This window comes from Cyprinus carpio, chromosome A4 (assembly GCF_018340385.1).
Source record: "Cyprinus carpio isolate SPL01 chromosome A4, ASM1834038v1, whole genome shotgun sequence".
NCBI classification, from domain to species: domain Eukaryota; kingdom Metazoa; phylum Chordata; class Actinopteri; order Cypriniformes; family Cyprinidae; genus Cyprinus; species Cyprinus carpio.
This window is the reverse complement of record NC_056575.1, coordinates 21,319,399-21,339,405: the sequence shown is the minus strand read 5'-3', so window position 1 is coordinate 21,339,405 and position 20,007 is coordinate 21,319,399. Positions and strand designations below refer to the sequence as shown.

The 20,007-nt window shown below is 39.6% G+C and overlaps 1 protein-coding gene and 2 long non-coding RNA genes across 3 annotated transcripts in view; 2 read left to right on the top strand and 1 right to left on the bottom strand.

Annotated features, from left to right (window-relative positions):
• Positions 1-20,007, top strand: part of LOC109073685 (NACHT, LRR and PYD domains-containing protein 3-like) — a 161,262-nt gene that overhangs the window by 72,036 nt on the left and 69,219 nt on the right. The window lies entirely within an intron of this gene.
• Positions 9,507-10,652, top strand: LOC122140396. The gene is made up of 3 exons (XR_006157051.1): positions 9,507-10,083; positions 10,235-10,422; positions 10,510-10,652. It is a non-coding gene; the product is annotated as an uncharacterized LOC122140396 (long non-coding RNA).
• Positions 10,419-10,927, bottom strand: LOC109096832. The gene is made up of 2 exons (XR_006157054.1): positions 10,772-10,927; positions 10,419-10,652 (listed from the first exon to the last, which is right to left on the bottom strand). It is a non-coding gene; the product is annotated as an uncharacterized LOC109096832 (long non-coding RNA).

The following is a 20,007-nucleotide window of genomic DNA, read 5'->3' as shown; positions in this document are numbered from 1 at the left end:
TACAGTCTTTTCTGGAGGGTACATGGCATCCTAGATACTTTTTTCAGTCAGGTTTTAAGGTAAGTATATCATAGCACTGAGTCTGCACTTTTAAAGGTTTTTAATGACCTGTTTTTAATGACAGATTCTGGTGATTCAGCCATTTTAGTGCTTTTAGATCTCACTGCTGCTTTTGACACAGTTGACCACAAAATTCTTTTATGCCGTTTGGAAAACTATGTGGGAGTCAGGGGGACTGGCCTAAAGTTTTTTCAATCATATTTTTCAGGGAGATGTTTTTTTGTTAAAATGGGGGACTCTACTTCATCAACTTCTGTTCTTTTTGCATTGTACCTCCTTCCACTTAGAATAATTTATAAAAAGCATGGCATCTCCTATCATTTGTATGCTGATGATTGTCAAATTTATATGCCAATCAGAAAGCATGAAGGCAGCCCCCTGACACCCTTTCTTGAATGTTTAAATGACGTCAAAGCGTGGTTGGCCCAAAATTTTTAAAAACTAAATGAGAGTAAAACAGATTATCCAGTTTGGCCCCACTAACCCCATGACAGATTTGGGCTCCCTCAATTATTTTGTGCATCCTGTTGTAACTAACCTTGGGGTAAAAATAGACAGTGATTTTAAACTAAACAAACAAATAAATGCAGTAGTGAAATCTAGTTTTTTTCATCTTCGCCTTTTAGCCAAAGTTAAACCATTTTTTTTCTTTTAACAGTTTTGAACAAGTTACACATGCCTTTATTTCTTCTCGTTTAGACTACTGTAATGCAATTTATATTGGTATAAATCAAAACGCACTTTCACGCTTACAGTTAGTCCAAAATTCTGCAGCACGTCTTTTAACAGGAACCAAAAAGCACGCTCATATAACTCCAATTCTTGCTTCATTGCACTGGCTTCCTGTTCGTTTTAGGATTGATTTTAAGATTTTATTGTTTGTTTTTAAAGCGGTGAATGGACTGGCCCCAACATATATCTCGGACCTCATCCAAATTTATACGCCAGCGCGGACACTGAGGTCAGAGGGCCAGCTACAGCTTGCAGTCTCTAAGTCAAGACTTAAAACTTGGACCTAAACTATGGAACGCTCTGCTCCTCCATGTCCGAACTGCCCCTACAGTTGAGTGTTTTAAGGCTCGTCTAAAGACTAATTTTTATTATTTGGCTTTTAACTGCGCGTGAGTTGTGTGGTCCTTTTGTGGTATTTATTATTTCTATCTTTTGTATTTTATATATTTTAATTGCTTTGTATGTTCTGAGTCTTTTGTGCAGCACTTTGGAAATTTTGTGTTTTGTAAAATGTGCTATAGAAATAAAGTGGATTGGATTGGATTGGATTTAGGATAATTAATCCTACAGACAGGTGAGGTTTTTATTGGAGTTGATGCTAAACTCTGCAGGAGAGTGGCACTCCAGAAACAATATTACCAATCCCTGATCTTTTATTTAACTTTTTTTTGATGCGGTATTCAAAATTGAGGCTACTGTATATTTAAAACATTAATCCTAAAGTAACATGCAATTATTTAGCTATGTAAATAAACACAATATTTATGTAATAAATCACTGCATATCAAATCCACCTGGTTTCTGTAACACTATCATTTTCATTAATCTTTTAATCTGGTACAGTCAATGCAGAAATGGTACATTCAGTCTTAGAATTAATTTACCAGGTTACCTAAATGATTGTTTAACAACAACAGTTAAATCTGGCAGTGTCAGAACAGTATGGTTGTCTCAATTTGGTTAGTGCTTTTGCCATCAGTCCATGTGACAAGTGTTTACTGCAAGAGATCTAACCTGAGAATGGTTCTCCATCATGTCAAAGGCTGTGGATGAATGGTCACTGTTGTGGTCGGTGGATTGGTCACTATTTGAAGGCCTGGGTTCAGACAAATGACTCCCAATCTGATTCAATAAGAACATACACTTTAGATCAGGGCAGAAACAAGCAGTTACAAAGATATTGAACAGCAAATTAATCTGTAACTCTCTCAACAGTCGTCGCTGTAACGTGTGAAAGCATACAAAACACATTCCATCTGATTTCACACCAATCATCAGTAATTAAGACAAACACTATATTTATTTCACACTGGAGAGACATCAGGACATCCACACACACACGGCTAGTTTCACACCACATCAATGTCAGTACAGTGGACAGACTCTCATCAAACACTCATGGAATCCTCAAACAACGTCACAGTTTAAAAATGAGGACATCATTATTATGTTAAAAATAGGTCTATTAATCAATACTAAAATAGATTAGATTTGAATTCTACTGTGGGTCTAAATGGATCAATATGCCCATTAGGGGTGGGGGGGGGGAATCGATTCTCTCTCCAACTATTCTGGATTGATTCTGAGAACTTGGAAATGCAGTGGACTTGTTTATTTAAAATACACTCACCTAAAGGATTATTAGGAACACCATAATAAAGTACTTGGGTTGAGTATGTTATGCCTATATGTGGTTTTATGACTTGAGGAAAGCCAAGCACTAAATCTCCCTGTGTTCCCTTGTACAGAGACCGAATCGAGATCAGCGAGTCAATCATCCAGAGCTGTGCCAAACAACTCTGCTTGTGAGGTGAGTTTGAATTTACCTTGATTTTGAAATTGACCAGTGGTTAGAAGTACTGTGATGTTCCATGGAACACAATTTTCAGTGTTATAGTAAACATCTTGCAGCTGCAGTGGAAATGTCCTCTATTCAGTATGGATGGTCTTTTCTAACCACGGTGTCCCCCCAACACTGGTGTTTTTCTGAGTGTGCCACACACTGGGAGTTCAACAGTGGAAGACGCGGTTTGAGCATGGATGTCATTACAAGTCCAAAGGACAGTGTCCTTTGCATACCTTGAGTTTGTCTGTGTCTCACACACAAGTGCACAGATCTTTACCTTTTTTCACAAAATTACTTTAGTTTCTTAGAATTGTTTTTACTTTTGCTTTACTTAAATAGATTAGGGTTAATCAACCTATTTCCTTTAAGTTAGAGGTTATGTAGTGCTGTGGCTAGGAAGAGAATAATCAGTTTCCTTGCCCCTATCAGTTAGTTACCCGCTGTATCGCTAGTGGTCTGTATTGTAGAAAATTGTCTCATTCTTCTTCCTATCACAGCACTCGCTGTCTTCAAACAACAGTGCTATAGGTTGATTTACCCTGGACCTTGGAGTTTAACTTTTAGTGTTAAGCAAAGCCTTTAAATGGTAGAGATCCCTGTTGCCATTTGTTTGTGTTTTTTTTTTTGTTGTTTTTGTTTTTTTTTTTTTTTTTTTTTTTTTTTTTTTTACAGATAATAGAAGTTAAGCAGGGTAAATCTAAATTTGGCTTTGGACACAGGTTCAGAAACTAGATATGTTGTGTTTTTTAAATGCCAGAGGAAGGTTTACTTCATTATTTAGAGGAATTGTCTTTATTGCCATCGCCACAAGAGTTCCAATTAGAAGCATATCTTTCTCTTGTGTGTGTGATGAGTGACACCCCAACAGTTAGCCAATCTTAACATAAGTCACAGGAATTGAATAGATATGCTTTGCTATTTTATCTCAAAAGTTTTTAATTTATGATATAATTTGTGTGTGTAAATGTGTTTATTTCATGTTTTGAATTTTTTTTCACAGTGTACAATCCATAAGCTGGTTTTTGAATTGGTGAGAATTGACAAATGTTGGATATGCCATTCACCTTTGACATCTGTCAGATGGCACGGTGTAAGATGCAAACGTAAGTGTGTTATTCATCTTCTTTTAATTAATGCATTTCTCAGTATACCATAAGTAGTTTAATTTCATGCCATGGGTCAGTTCCAGACTCACACCTTTAAAGCATAAAAACATGTTGCTTGAATGCAGAGCTGCCAACTCTCACGCTTTCGCCGTGTGACACACGGTTTTGCCTGTTTTCACACGCACTCACGCCACACATCACATTTCTCTCGCAAAAAATTAATCTAATCTTGAGGCGAGAATCGCTTGTTCCTTTTCAAACTCCCCGACCATAGATGGCGCTAATAAGCGTCACTGAACCCTATGCGCTGCACCCTGAAGCATAAGCTGTGTCCCAAAGTTGAGTGTGCACACTTCGAAGGCCACGGACTTCGAAGACCAGACCTCCGAAGTGCACGAAGGGTCCTCCAAAGTGCGTGAGATGCTCCGCCTTCACAGGATTTCCTATTTCCGTCACCAGGTGTTTCCGATTAGCGCTCTGTAGCATAGCAACGGTGAGAGAAGAGCGCTGACGAGAGGACAGTCCTGCTAGGATAGGTGGAGCCAGAATTGATCGTTTTTGTTTTTATGATTTACTCATAATGGAGGAGACGGTGATGAACCTCAGGCTTAGCCAAGACGAGGCCAGGTAAACTACACTGGTTTGCTGCGATCTTCGTCGGATTAAAACTTTAAATGCAGGTACTGGCTTGGAGCTTACTTGAATAATGTAATGATACATATAAAAAACTACAAAATACACACATAGCAGTTCAAATGCTGACTGATATCTTACAAAAGGTGCAATTTTATGTAGTTTATTGTCTTGACCATATGTAGACAGGTTTGCAACCCGTATTTTTTTTGGTTTTCTGGTTGAATGTTCATCTCAAGTCTAGAAGGCCCTACAAGTCTTGATGCCAAACATGAACCAGAATAAAGTTCAGGTATTGCACATGGGTGCAAGTGGTCTTTAGCAGACCACCCCAAAAATCCACTAGAATGCAGGAAATCACATCTACTTAATCCAAAATGTCCTGGGGTTGGACCTCCAGCTATGTTTGCTTCACAGAATGTAACCAATATTGTGTCTATCTCTATATAAGCTGCCCCGATCTTTGGACCCCCCACAAACCACCAGAATGCAGGGTACTACATGGGTGAACGTCAATTTCAATACTATCGGAGCCACCAACTTGTGTGGTTGTGTGCGTGCTGCGCGGCACTATTTTGACCACCCCTGACAAAATCTCACTCCAAGGTTTTTTGAAAAGTTGGCAGGTATGTGAATGTTTTATCAGTTCAAACCATTGCGGTGAAAAACACTGTAGTGGCAGATACTATGACATACCACGCAAATGAGTTTGCAAGCTGAGACTTATGGCAGAGAACAGAGAGAATGCTGCAAATTAGTCGCCTTTTGGCAAAATTTAACATTTTGGAATCAAAATAGGCCATTAACGTGAAGCCAAGGAGTTTTTTTATTTTGGGGTGGGGAGTGGAAAATGAGTATGTAATTGGTCAGCATGGGAAACTGATCAATTGTTGTCTAATGCTGTGGTTTGCTTAATTTTGTCTGTGAAGAATGCTGTGGTGTGAGGCATAAAATCTGCCTCCAGAAATCCTCAGAAGACTGGGATATATCAGAAGTAAGTGTACATTGAAGTATAAAATGCTTAATATCAATATGATGACTCTTAGCAGTTTGTTTTTGACATCCATCCTTCCCATGTGTATTTCTGTTACTTAAAGTATGCTGTATTTAATTAATTTAATTAATTAATTCATGTACTTTACAGGATGATGTCTCATCTGATGACGAGTACATCCCAGATTCTGTATCGGATTCAGAAAGCTCAGGGACAGAGTTGACTGTTGAGTTGCCTGAAGCATCCAAAAAGTCCTATACCACTAATTTGCCTGATTTAGGCGTTATTTTTGCTGAACAAGAACAGACCACAGATAAACATGACAACTGTAAGAATATCCTGATGGATCTAGAAACTACTGGTGATCTCCAAAGTGACCCCGAACCAGAACCAGAAAGCTCAGAGTCATACCAGCAGAAAACAAAAGATGCGAGTAACGAAAAGGGTACTGTGGATATTCTTGGCCAAAGTAAATCCCCAACCAAATCAGCAAAATTCCTTAAAAGCCAAGTTAATTATTGCTTTGTATGTGGAAAACCTCAAACAAAATTTGCACGCCATCTCGAGAGGCATGTAAATGAAAATGCTGAAATCACACAGGCACTCCAGTTACCGAAATCATTAAAGGACAGAAAGGTTCTTCTTGAGAAATTCCGAAACCTTGGCAACTTCAAGCACAACTCAATTGTTAAAACCACAGGATCAGGCTGTCTTAAAGTGAAAAGGAGTTCCAAACAGAGCAGCAGCCCTGAGACGTATGATTACTGCTTGTACTTTAAGGGTATGTTATCCAGAAAATAACTTTCTCGACATATGAAAAGATGTGCTCTAAGACCAGAGAATAATGTTGAAGAGAGATGTTGAGGGTGTTTGTTATTGCATCTGCTCAATCCACAATGTCCCAGCCAATTTCAAGTGAACTTTGGTCAGTGCTGAGCAAAATGCACAAGGATAACGTGTCCACTGGTATGTGTTGTGATCATTATCTCATGCAGTTTGCCCAGTCCCTCTTTAATAAGCATAGGAGTGACAGATCAAAGCATGAGTATATAAGACAGAAAGTAAGGGAACTTGGGAGATTACTTGTGACTTTGCGCCACACAACAAGAATCCATAACATGGAAGAGGCAATAAAACCAGGCAACTTCTTTATTCTTACTAGTGCTGTCAAGAGAGTTTCAGGTTTTGATCATGAAAACAGCACATTCAAAGCCCCAAGTTTGGCCCTGAAAATTGGGCATTCTCTCAAAAAGATAAGTGACCTCATTATGTGTCGTGCTCTCATGGAAGAGGACCAAGAGGTGATCGATTCCATCAGGTGGTTTCATACACTTCATGAAACAAAGTGGTCTGAATTAGTTTCCCATTCTGCCTTATCAAACCTGAGTGAGGCAAAATACAACAAGAGCACCAGGCTTCCACTGGCCAAAGACGTTCAGAAGCTACAGTTATATCTTGGTCAGCAAGTGGAATTGACTAAGGAGAAACTAGCTGATGACCCAACAGCAGGCACTTATGCAGCACTAGCAAAGGTGACCCTCTGTCAAGTCATTTTGTTTAATAGGAGGAGGGAAGGTGAAGTGGCACGGATGACTGTAAAAAATTTTGAAGATCGTGACATGTCCCAACTAAACGATGACATAAGCACTGGGCTTACAGAAGTTGAGAAGAGACTTTCCAAACAATTCGCCAGAGTGGAACTGAGGGGGGAAAAAAGGACGAAAGGTTGCTGTGATTCTGACTTCTGATATGACTGCTAACCTGTCACTCCTCATAAGTAAGAGAAAAGAGTGTGGAGTTACTGAAAAAAACAATTACCTCTTCGCTACTCCTTGTAGTGATGGTCACTACAGAGGGCAGTTTGGTCAATTTGCAAATGCTTGTGGAGCCGAAGATCCTCAAAACCTCAGATCAACTAACCTTCGCAAACAGATTGCCACAATAAGCCAAGTCATGAACTTGAAAGATAATGAACTGGACCAGCTGGCAGATTTTCTTGGCCATGACATTAGGGTGCATAGGGAGTACTATCGACTGCCCGAATCAACAATTCAGCTGGCTAAGATCTCAAAGCTGCTTATGGCTATGGAGAAGGGAAGTGTGAAGGATATTCAAGGGAAATCTCTGGACGAAATTGGTGGTATGCATCATTTACATTTACATTGTTGTTAAATCTACTTTGTGTATGTGTATATGGTTGGTGTAATAACATTTAATAACATTTTTACCATGTCATTTAATAGATGACAGACGATATGGATACCGGATCACAGCAACTCCCTAATGTTTCCACATTGCAAGGTACTGTTAAAATTGGCTCCCAAGGCTACTGGAATTGTTGTATTCTGTGTTGCAGATTTTGCAGTTGTATTGGTGAAATATTTAAAATGGCATTTTTTATACATTTAGGTATCAGTCTCCTGTTATTTCAAACATGTATGAACTTTTTATTGCCTTCCCTCCTTGCTGTGTAGTTGATACCATTGTTTTTGTTTTTATACAATGAAGAAATGTTGGCTTCTGTGACTTTTGGATCGCCTCACCTCTCCGAGACTGCAGTTCAAGGTATAATGTCAATGATGGACCCAAAGTTTGCCCAACATATTTCACGTAATGAGCTGGGATCTGTGTGTTCATTAGAGTATATTGAAAAAGGTTTAGTTAGGAATTTTCCAGTAGTATTTTAGAAACTTTGTTAGAAGCTTAACTTTTTGTCATCTCTCTTAATTGTGACTAGGGATGGAACGGTATGAAAATTTCATATCACTGTTATAGTGACACAAATTATCACGATTATCTATATTATCATGGTTTTGTTAACATTAGATGAAATTATTCAAAAAGAACAGATGCACACACAACAAGTTTTATATTTTAAAATCAACAAACAACAAATAAATCAAGCAGCTCTATACACTTTAAGCAAGATTATATTCTGTGGCATTTCCTTCCTTATAATGACCGTCGTCAATAATCAAGTCAAGTCACCTTTATTTGTATAGTGCATTTTACAATGCAAATTGTGTCAAAGCATCTTTACAGTGATAACTGGTGAATGATTTTGTCCAGCTTAAGTAAATTCAGTATTGATTCGTTCGGTTGTAAAAAATCAATAATTAGTTCATTTATATACACTCACCTAAAGGATTATTAGGAAAACCTGTTCAATTTCTCAATAATGCAATTATCTAATCAACCAATCACATGGCAGTTGCTTCAATGCATGTAGGGGTGTGGTCCTGGTCAAGACAATCTCCTGAACTCCAAACTGAATGTCAGAATGGGAAAGAAAGGTGATTTAAGCAATTTTGAGCGGTGGCATGGTTGTTGGTGCCAGACGGGCAGGTCTGAGTATTTCACAATCTGCTCAGTTCCTGGGATTTTCACGCACAACCATTTCTAGGGTTTACAAAGAATGGTGTGAAAAGGGATAAACATCCAGTATGCGGCAGTCCTGTGGGTGAAAATGCCTTGTTGATGCTAGAGGTCAGGGGAGAATGGGCCAACTGATTCAAGCTGATAGAAGAGCAACTTTGACTGAAATAACCACTTGTTACAACCGAGGTATGCAGCAAAGCATTTGTGAAGCCATAACACGCACAACCTTGAGGCGGATGGGCTACAACAGCAGAAGCCTCCACCGGGTACCACTCATTTCCACTACAAATAGGGAAAAGAGGCTACAATTTGCACGAGCTCACCAAAATTGGACAGTTGAAGACTGGAAAAATGTTGCCTGGTCTGATGAGTCTTGATTTCTGTTGAGACATTCAGATGGTAGACTCAGAATTTGGCGTAAACAGAATGAGAACATGGATCCATCATGCCTTGTTACCACTGTGCAGGCTGGTGGTGGTGGTGTAATGGTGTGGGGGATGTTGTCTTGGCACGCTTTAGGCCCCTTAGTGCCAATTGGGCATCGTTTAAATGCCATGGCCTACCTGAGCATTGTTTCTGAACATGTCCATCCCTTTATGACCATCATGTACCCATCCTCTGATGGCTACTTCCAGCAGGGATAATGCACCATGTCACAAAGCTTGAATCATTTCAAATTGGCTTCTTGAACATGACAATGAGTTCACTGTACTAAAATGGCCCCCACAGTCACCAGGGGTCTCATTTATAAAACTATGCGTAGGATCTTTACTAAAAGTTTACGTGCGCCCAAAAGCCAAAAATGGCGTACGCCAAAAAAATATTCCGATTTATAAAACCGTGCGTACGCACACCTGTAAGCAATGTTCCCTTTATAAATCACAGATCACCCGCAGATGTGCGTACGTGAACCAGCCTCATATCCCGCCCTGTACACGCCCATTTTTAACCATAAATAGTCAATGCAAATCACCTCATGATTGCTGATCAGCATGTAAATGAGAGTGGAATCCCATATATACCTGGAAAACTGGCATGCGACCCGCCAATTAATTAATCCAAGAAAGTGAAAACGTGCATTTCTGTTAGCCTAATTTTAATAATGGCGACAGGTGAGAAAAGAGGAAAAAAAACGTAATTTCTCAGATACTGAGATTGAAACACTTGTAGGGGAGGTGGAGGCTCGGAAAACTGTGTTATTTGGTGGCCACAGCAGTGGGGTCACTAATAAAAAGAAGCAGTGCGAGTGGCAAAGTATTGCTTCTGCCGTCAATTGTGTCAGTGGGACAGAACGGACAGTTGCAGAATTAAAGAAAAAATGGTCCGACCTGAAGGTATACAAATTTTTTTTTTACCAACATATTACATTTGTGTTTTATTAGGCTATATACCTATATAAATAGCAATATTGATTTTCAAAAAGTTTTATTTACATGTGATTACAGTATGCAAAATATGTGAAATAAAGATTCTCATTCATTCAAGGTGGAGGCAAAGAGAAAACTGTCCTCCCACCGCCAGAGCGTGGCTGCAACTGGTGGGGGGCCCATGTACAGCTGATCTCACATCAGTGGACAGCAAAATCGCGGCTATAATTGGGGAGGTCAGCGTGTGTGGTATTGTGTCGGAAAAGGAGGGAGACACTGACGTGACTGAAACCACAGAGGAGCAAGGTTAAACCGATTTTTAATCATTAACGCTGTACATTTGAGTGTGTGGGGTGATAAATGGATAAATGTTGCCAATTGTTTGTCCTCCAGTCCTTCCGGAGTCTGAAGCTGTAAATGAACAGGAGGTTCAGGGTGAGGGGTTCTCAGATGCAGATGCACAGCGTCCGGCTCAAAGCAGTGCCCCTTCTGCGTCTGGCACGTCCAAAAGTGGTCGGGTACTCACTGACGCAGTCCTGCAGTTACAGCGAGAGACAATAAACGATGTCAACGGGGTTGCAGATGAGCTACGGCAGATGAGAGAAGTGATGCAAGAAATTGCACAATCATTAAAAGATGCAGTTAAGACATGAACCTTGAGTTTTGTCTTTCTTTACAAACGCCGCATGACATCCTCACGGATTCTTGCACCTCGTTGATATCCCTCTTGTCGGCCAGGGGGCTGTGGCTCGGGGTCGTAATGCTGGGGTAGAGGGAGATCAGGAGGGAGAGGAATACCGTTTTTCTCAGTGCTATATTGTGCAAAACACCACACGCCCTGACAATCTTGCACACTTTTGCTGGATGGTATAAAAGTCTGCCACCCGAGGCATCCAGAGCACGCCATCTGCATTTCAGGATGCCGATGGCACGCTCCACAACTGCGCGGGCACGAGAGTGGACCTCGTTATAATGAGTTTCCTCTGCGCTCTGCGGGTTTAAAAATGGGGTGAGGAGCCAGCGTCTCAGGGGGTAGCCACTGTGTCGCCTGCAGGTTATAATTATATTAAAAACAATTGTTACGGTTTCTACTTTTTAATATTGTTAAACTCACCAAGAAGCCAGCCATCACGTACTGCGCCTGCATTTAGTCTGTTCCCTACACTGCTATGTGTCAAGATAAAGGAATCATGTGTTGAACCAGGCCAGCGTGCCACAATGTTTGTGAGGGTCATGTTGGAGTCACATATGATTTGCACATTAATAGAATGCACATGCTTTCTATTAACATAAGCAAATTCATTTTCAGATGGTGCCCTTATAGCAACATGAGTGCAGTCAATTGCGCCGATTACATTTGGGAAACCAGACATTGCTGCAAATTGCGTTTTAATTTCGGCCTGTTCTCGCACAGTGTAGGGGGACCCTGATGTATCGACTAACCATATTAAGTATACCATTTAAAACGACAGATATTATGGCACTCAGGGACGGCTGTGATATACCAGACCTATAGGGTGAGATGATAGATTCCAATAGAATTATTTCATATACAAAAAGGTCTTAGAGACAAATTTGAGGATTACTTATAGTTTTTTTATATTATTAATTTACCTGTCTGCCAATTCCCGCTGGAAACAGCCGGTTGCCAAGAACCCCAGAGTGGTGAGGACTTGTATTTGGACTGGGATGGCATGGTTCCGGCGTGTTGCCCTCTCTAATACTGGACCCAATTCAGCACATAGATCCAAGAGCACAGCTCTAGGGAATCTAAATCGGCTTATTAGCCAGTCATCATCATGGGCCAGGAAATCATCATGGTCCCTGAAAACTCGTTCTCTCCTTATTCTGCCATTAGCGTAATCCTCCAACAGTGCCAGGAGTGCCATCATGAAGCATTACATACCCGGGTCACCGGAGAATTTATATGTTTCTAGCAAATAGACTGATCGTTAACACCTTGACAAAATCACTTAATTAATTTTGTGGGCGAAAATTTAAGACGAAAATGTTATAGTGAACACATGCTTCTTGACGGTTTTGTAATGAACACCGTAATAGTTAGGACCGATGATGAGTAGCGATTGTGCTTCATGACTGTATTTGCAGACTTTGACATTTTATGATATAGGCTATGTACATTAAGGAAAATATTTCCTTTTTACACTGTGTTCTGCAGTTCTCTAATAAAAGGGTATTTCATGCTATTCTGTAGGCTATCACATGTATCGCGCCATGTCCTCCTGTGCTCCCGTTGTGGACAATGTGACTGTAAGGCAGCGCTGATTATTATTTTATTTTACTTTTAATACATTTTGAATTACGTTTGGATTTTACTAGATGTATATAGCCTAAAACAATCGGCACAAATAACACTGTTGGATTTAATCTTCATGATAATGTGGATATAACGTATGAAATGGAGTGAAAATTAAATGTCATTCATTCTTATAATCGTTCTTCTCACATTTATTTTCTACAATCTAACTTCAGTTCACGACCTCACCATCGGTGTCGCCAATTCCCTTTGTCTCCAGAATGTGCGTACGCACGGCTCAAAGTTTGCTTAAAGGTGCGCACATTCTCCCGTCAAGTTTGTTTTTTATAGATCACAACCTTTGCGTGGGAACTGGCGTACGTACGTTTCCAGCCCCGTTTTGTGCGTACGCACGCTTTATAAATGAGGCCCCAGATCTCAACCCAATAGAGCATCTTTGGGATGTGGTGGAACGGGAGCTTCGTACCCTGGATGTGCATCCCACAAATCTCCATCAACTGCAAGATGCTATCCTATCAATATGGGCCAACATTTCTAAAGAATGCTTTCAGCACCTTGTTGAATCAATGCCACGTAGATTTAAGGCAGTTCTGAAGGTGAAAGTGGGTCAAACACAGTATTAGTATGGTGTCCCTAATAATCCTTTAGGTGAGTGTATACATCAGCACTGTAAAAATAAAAACAGTGATGTCATTGTCCAGCACAGTTCTGTTCGCATACCAATGGTGTCAGTGCAGGCAGATAAAAACATTGTTGAATATCCAGTGAAATGCGCAATAATGCATTATAACAGCACACATCCACGTATCACAACGGATATGCTCTCTCGTTTCATTAATGCCACTTGCATCTCTGTTTTTTATTGTGCTGAAAATGAATTCAGACTTTACTATTACTACTACTATAATTATTACTATAACTTGTTGTGATCATCTTGTCTGGATGATTGTTTTGTACGCTGTACAAAATGGATTTATAAGCAGGTTAGATTTAAAACATTAATCTCAATTCAATATGTTCTCATAATTATTTATGTGGTAAAGAAAATCTGTGTAATAAGTGCACAATGAATATACATTATCATCCCTTAAATGTCACCCTAGTCTTGTCTGAACTTGTTAGTTCGTCTTTGGCTTAAAGCCACTTGCTGCGAACTTTTCTTCGTGGAAGCTTCACGTTATTATTTCCCAGATGTAGTTTTAGTATTGAGGTCAAAGTCCACTTGCCTTGCGTTTGCAGATTTGAAGTGTTTGCCCCATAGCAGCGACTTTCTTCTTGCATGTTCTGCAGACAGGGTGATCATACTCTAAGTTTCCCTCAGGACTTTTGTAAAAGCCAAAATATGACCAAACCTCAGATTTGGTACTTTTAGACATTTCTTCTCATTCAAAAAACAACGTTGCACACTGCGTCTGTATCAGACTGATACTGGCTGGGTAGGATTTACTGCAAGTTTTCAAAATCATGATAATCAAACTGTTTTAATGATAATTAAATTTTAAACGATATTACTAACCTTCAGTACATTTTACCGTGGTTTATCGTGAAACCGGTAATCGTTCCATCCCTAATTGTGACGCATATGCTTTGTGGCTAGTATTTTGATGTTCAGTAGTTTGCATGATCATTTTAAAACAACAGGGAAGACTTGGCCTGTTTAAAATCTACATCATTTCCTAGTAAAATTATCACTCAATCTATTGTTGCACATATTCACGTTCTCCTGACTTCATCCGGTTCAACAACTTTGCCATGAGTATAGTTATTATAATAGAATTGGCTGTCTGCAGTTTTACATGTATCCCCTCCATGCCCATGGTGGTTTGATTGGTAGGCAGACAGGCTCTTTAAGCCCATACATTTATACTGTGCAATATTTTTTTTTAGATGACCAGGGGAACGCTGCCTGTGTAACTTCTGGTTCACCTCATCTCCCAGACTCGGTTACTCAAGGTATTATTTAAATGAGGTGCCATATCCATCACTAGGCATACTTGCTAATGTGCAGTCAACACTTACATTATGTTTGGTTAGACATACAGTGGGTACGGAAAGTATTCAGACCCCCTTAAATTTTTCACTCTTTGTTATATTGCAGCCATTTGCTAAATTCATTTAAGTTCATTTTTTTCCTTATTAATGTACACACAGCACCCCATATTGACAGAAAAACACAACTGTTGATATTTTTGCACATTTATTAAAAAAGAAAAACTGAAATATCACATGGTCCTAAGTATTCAGACCCTTTGCTTAGTATTTAGTAGAAGCACCCTTTTGATCTAATAAAGCCATGAGTCTTTTTGGGAAAGATGCAACAAGTTTTTCACACCTGGATTTGGGGATCCTCTGCCATTTCCTCCTTGCAGATCCTCTCCAGTTCTGTCAGGTTGGATGGTAAATGTTGGTGGACAGCCATTTTCAGGTCTCTCCCGAGATGCTCAATTGGGTTTAAGTCGGTGCTCTGGCTGGGCCATTCAAGAACAGTCACGGAGTTGTTATGAAGCCACTCCTTCATTATTTTAGCTGTGTGCTTAGGGTCATTGTCTTGTTGGAAGGTGAACCTTCGGCCCAGTCTGAGGTCCTGAGCACTCTGGAGAAGGTTTTCGTCCAGGATATCCCTGTACTTGGCCGCATTCATCTTTCCCTTGATTGCAACCAGTTGTCCTGTCCCTGCAGCTGAAAAAAAAACACCCCCACAGCATGATGCTGCCACCACCATGCTTCACTGTTGGGACTGTATTGGACAGGTGATGAGCAGTGCCTGGTTTTCTCCACACATACCGCTTAGAATTAAGGCCAAAAAGTTCTATCTTGGTCTCATCAGACCAGAGAATCTTATTTCTCTGTTTTTTAGCAAAACTCCATGCAGGCTTTCATGTGTCTTGCACTGAGGAGAGGCTTCCGTCGGGCCATTCTGCCATAAAGCCCCGACTGGTGGAGGGCTGCAGTGATGGTTGACTTTCTACAACTTTCTCCAATCTAGCGACTGCATCTCTGGAGCTCAGCCACAGTGATCTTTGGGTTCTTCTTTACCTCTCTCACCAAGGCTCTTCTCCCCGATAGCTCAGTTTGGCCGGATGGCCAGCTCTAGGAAGGGTTCTGGTCATCCCAAACGTCTTCCATTCAAGGATTATGGAGGCCACTGTGCTTTTAGTAATCTTAAGTGCAGCAGATTTTTTTTTGTAACCTGGGCCAGATCTGTGCCTTGCCACAATTCTGTCTCTGAGCTCTTCAGGCAGTTCCTTTGACCTCATGATTCTCATTTGCTCTGACATGCACTGTGAGCTGTAAGGTCTTATATAGACAGGTGTGTGGCTTTCCTAATGAAGTCCAATCAGTATAATCAAACACAGCTGGACTCAAATGAAGGTGTAGAACCATATCAAGGATGGTCAGAAGAAATGGACAGCACCTGAGTTAAATATATGAGTGTCACAGCAAAGGGTCTGAATACTTAGGACCATGTGATATTTCAGTTTTTCTTTTTTAATAAATCTGCAAAAATGTCAGCAATTCTGTGTTTTTCTGTCAATATGGGGTGCTGTGTGTACATTAATGAGGAAAAAATGAACTTAACTGATTTTAGCAAATGACTGCAATATAACAAAGAGTGAAAAATTTAAGGGGGTCTGAATACTTTCCATGCCCACTGTATAAAGCATATAAAGAAGCTGGATGTATTTTGTTTTTAACAAGTAGTGTAATGAAATGTCATGTTAATGAAAACAATCAAACTTGATTTTTAGCAGATCTAAAGTCAATTTATTATCACACACATTTTGTCTACACAAGTTCCAGCTTGTTTGGCAATTTGAACCGCAAAATCCCTACCTGCAAGTACACCTTGCAGGATCTTTTATCTTTTTTATTCTTCTAATTTTTTTTTAAATTGTTCAGGTTTCTGTGTTTCATCAAGGTGGTGTGTGAAGAGACCATGGTCTGTGGAGGAGGTACAAGCTGTGATGAAACATATGAGGCCTTTTATTGAAAACTGTGTCACTGTCACCAGTGAGCAGTGCCTGATGTGCAAGGAAAAGGAACAACCTATCTTGGAGACAAGATCCATTGAAAACATTAGAGATTTTGTATGCAACAGAGGCTTGGCCTTTAAAAGGCATTCAAATGCTAAACACTAAATGCACTTTTGGACAGCCTGAGCCTTTACCTTTCTAGGCATGTTTTAAAAGTTGGTGTCCTGTGTTCAGAAATGGTTTAGGTAACTTCATTTATTTTGCTCACAGGCAGTGTTTTGTTTTGTTTGTTTTGCGATGTGGTTAGCCTGGGCCCTTTAATGTCAGGATTCACGTATTTTCCTTTAATAATTTTTACAATCCTGCCCTTTTGTTAAGGAATTGATTCTTGAGGTGACTAAATCAAATATAGTTCATTGATTCAACAAATGTTATGTTGTGTGTTAACAATGACAAACCAAATTATTATTTTCAACATTTTTAGCTTAAATGCAGATGAGTTAAGTTTAGTAGTTAAACATAATGAAATCAACTAATGAGCTAAATATACTTGGTGAGACCTCAGCAAGTTGCGATCCTATTCGCAATCTCCACAAAACAACAAAAGAGCAAGCATAAATCAAGCATATAGATCCAGTTCTGGCAGGTAACGTTAGTCATGCTTGCATCAGCTGACTGTCAGCTGATCACGTCTACCTATAGGAATACGATGCTTATCAAAGCATACACACACACATATATATATATATATATATATATAGCTCCTCAGTATTATCAGCTGCTATCATGTTCTCCAGAGCTCATTTACCCTCCTCCATCCCCAGCTCCTCCTCTTGTACAGTCAGGATTTGGTATTCTAATTCCCCTTGAATCAGACTAAATTCCTGAATTATTTTGTACATTTAATACCAACATTAATGATATGTGCAATCCATGATGTTGGTTCTGTTCTGTTTACCCTTAGAGGGGTTATTGCTGTTCTCCCTGCTCATATCCATGCTAGGTTGCATAGATGCACAGGGAGTTCTTGCCCACAACAGAACCATACCGCCAATCCAAACTATATGCTAATAGTCAATCAGTCATCTTTGACGATAGTGGTCCTGACAGAATTATTATAATGTGATTGGGTTGTCTGAGAGAACTGAGGTTTGTTTCATTGTATTGAGACTATAAACCTACGCTCTACAAACAGGACTGGGTTGAAGGGGAGTGGGTGAGTGCATTTTCTTTTAAAACTTTGACAATGTCAATCAAGACATTAAAGCATGGAGGCCTTCAAGTTACTTATTAGGCTATTTAGGCTTCGTTCTCCTTTATATGTTGCTGCTTTTTATGTTCTTGTTGCATTCTATGAACCCTTACTATTAAAATTGCTAGTAAAGCCGATTAACTCTGATAGAGATCCTTTTTAAATAGGTTTTAACATATACCCTCACTTTATGTAATTTGTGACAATATCCCAAAGTAGATAAACATGTTTTTGAAGAGTGGGTTGGTAAGGAGCAAGTGTAGTTAGTTATATTTGGAGAAATGAGATTCCTTTATGCATGTTGTTGATGTTAAAAGTCCAGGTCACTTCTAAAGGTAGATTTTATGGGCTATGGACCAGTAAAATGTATCGTGTTTGATCAGAAAGTGAGAGAAGTGATTAAACTTATTTCTCTGTAATGCTTTTATTGTTAAACATTTTGACCAGTGGTAATGTTCAATCAATTGGAACAATAGAGTTACTCTGCAAAGGCTCTATTCTCAGGTCATGTATGATCCGGTGCAATGGGCAATGGCAGACCCTGGACACGCAGATTGCAGTGTGATTGTGAAACATGATTGCAGGACATGGAAAAACTCCATGTGCTGGTGGGGTTGAGTTTGTCCTAGTGAATGCAAGCACTGTTTTTGTGTTATGCTCCTAGTTGTTTTAATGACACTTGTCCCACCTGTTAGTGGATCCCATTAGATAAGAGCTGTGGTGTTCTCTGTAAACTTTTGTAGCTTGACAGAATTTGATTGGAGGTGCTGATGTTTTCTAGAGGAAGAAGTGCAGAATGGAGTGATTGTCCTCCTTATGTACATTTATAAGTATGTCCCGATGTGATGAGTTATTTACAACTTGTGTGCCAAATTCTAATGCACAACAGAGGTCAACAGAGAAAACAAAAATGACCTCTTTATATATTTCATATTATTATAATGGTGTGCCTCAGGACACATGGATTATGAGACCAAAGTTACTTTCAGAGCAGGTTATACTCGGTGTATGTGTATGATGAACTGGCCTTACACACCACGTGTCCTTTCAGAGCAGGTTATACTCTGTGTATGTGTATGATGAACTGGCCTTACACACCACGTGTCCTTTCAGAGCAGGTTATACTCGGTGTATGTGTATGATGACATCACTGACCTTGTACACCACACTGTCCTTATAGACCGTGTTACAGAAAAGTCTTTACAAACCACCAGAAAGTCTGAAAAAGAGCCTTTTTTTATATCTCAGTTGTGCAAAGAAAATCTTTTAATTTTAAGCCGTGTATAGGTTCACTGATTTTTTTCATGATTTTTGATATGTTTTTTGTAGCTCTAGCACCACTGGAACCCGGTGTCCCCACAGCCCTATGCGTAGTCGAATTTGCCCAAAATAACAAAAATTGTCCCACTAGCCCGACAAATGGGTATGTGTGTGTGTGTGTGTGTGTGTGTGTGTGTGTTTGTGTGTGTATATATACATATATATTTATATATATGTATATGTATATATATATATATATATATATGTGTGTGTGTGTGTGTGTATATATATATATACTAGTGGTGGGCCGTTATCGGCGTTAACGTGCTGCGTTAACGTGAGACTCTTATCGGGCGATAAAAAAAATATCGCTGTTAATCTATTCTCAAAGTTGGGTTGGGAGCTGGGTCTATACTACGCAAGCTATGATGACTTTCACCGTGATAGTTTAGCGCGGATGTATGCCTAGACGAGTTGCACTGTAGGGGGCGAGAACAGGTCTTCGAACCTGTGTGTACTGTATGCCTACTGTGAAATTACCAAGCTTCCCAAAAAAAACTCAAAAGACTCACGCCTGTTTCACACATACTCCGTCTGCAGTGCGTATGCAGTCCGTGTTCGTTAATTATGTGGTGCAGAAGCAGCACAGACTCATGGTGCTTTCACACAGGATGCGTTTGCAGTCCTCTACTGATCTGCAGCTGTTTAGTCCACAAACACAACATTTGTTAATTATTCTATATTTCAAACCATGTTAAAAAAAAAAAAATTGACTCTTATCACAGAACAGTAACAGTCTTACATAATCATAGACATTACTTTAAACTTAATAAATATAAACAACATATTATTCATGCATTTGACTTCTAGGTTTGTATAATAAGCTGCTCAAGCAAGCGGCAAAACATTTAAACACAACAATTAGCCTACTTTTCTTGTTTGTTGGGATATCGCAAATATTTAAAATTAAAGCACCACTGACAGAAACAGTCGACTCTCGTGCCTTTTGCATTTAAATCTTTATTACAAGCAATCATACTGTTCTTAATGAACTTTGTTTTTCTGCTTCCATAAAAGTGCATGTTGCCTCGTTTATCTAAAGGTGCTCTTTTTCTTGTTTTAAACCT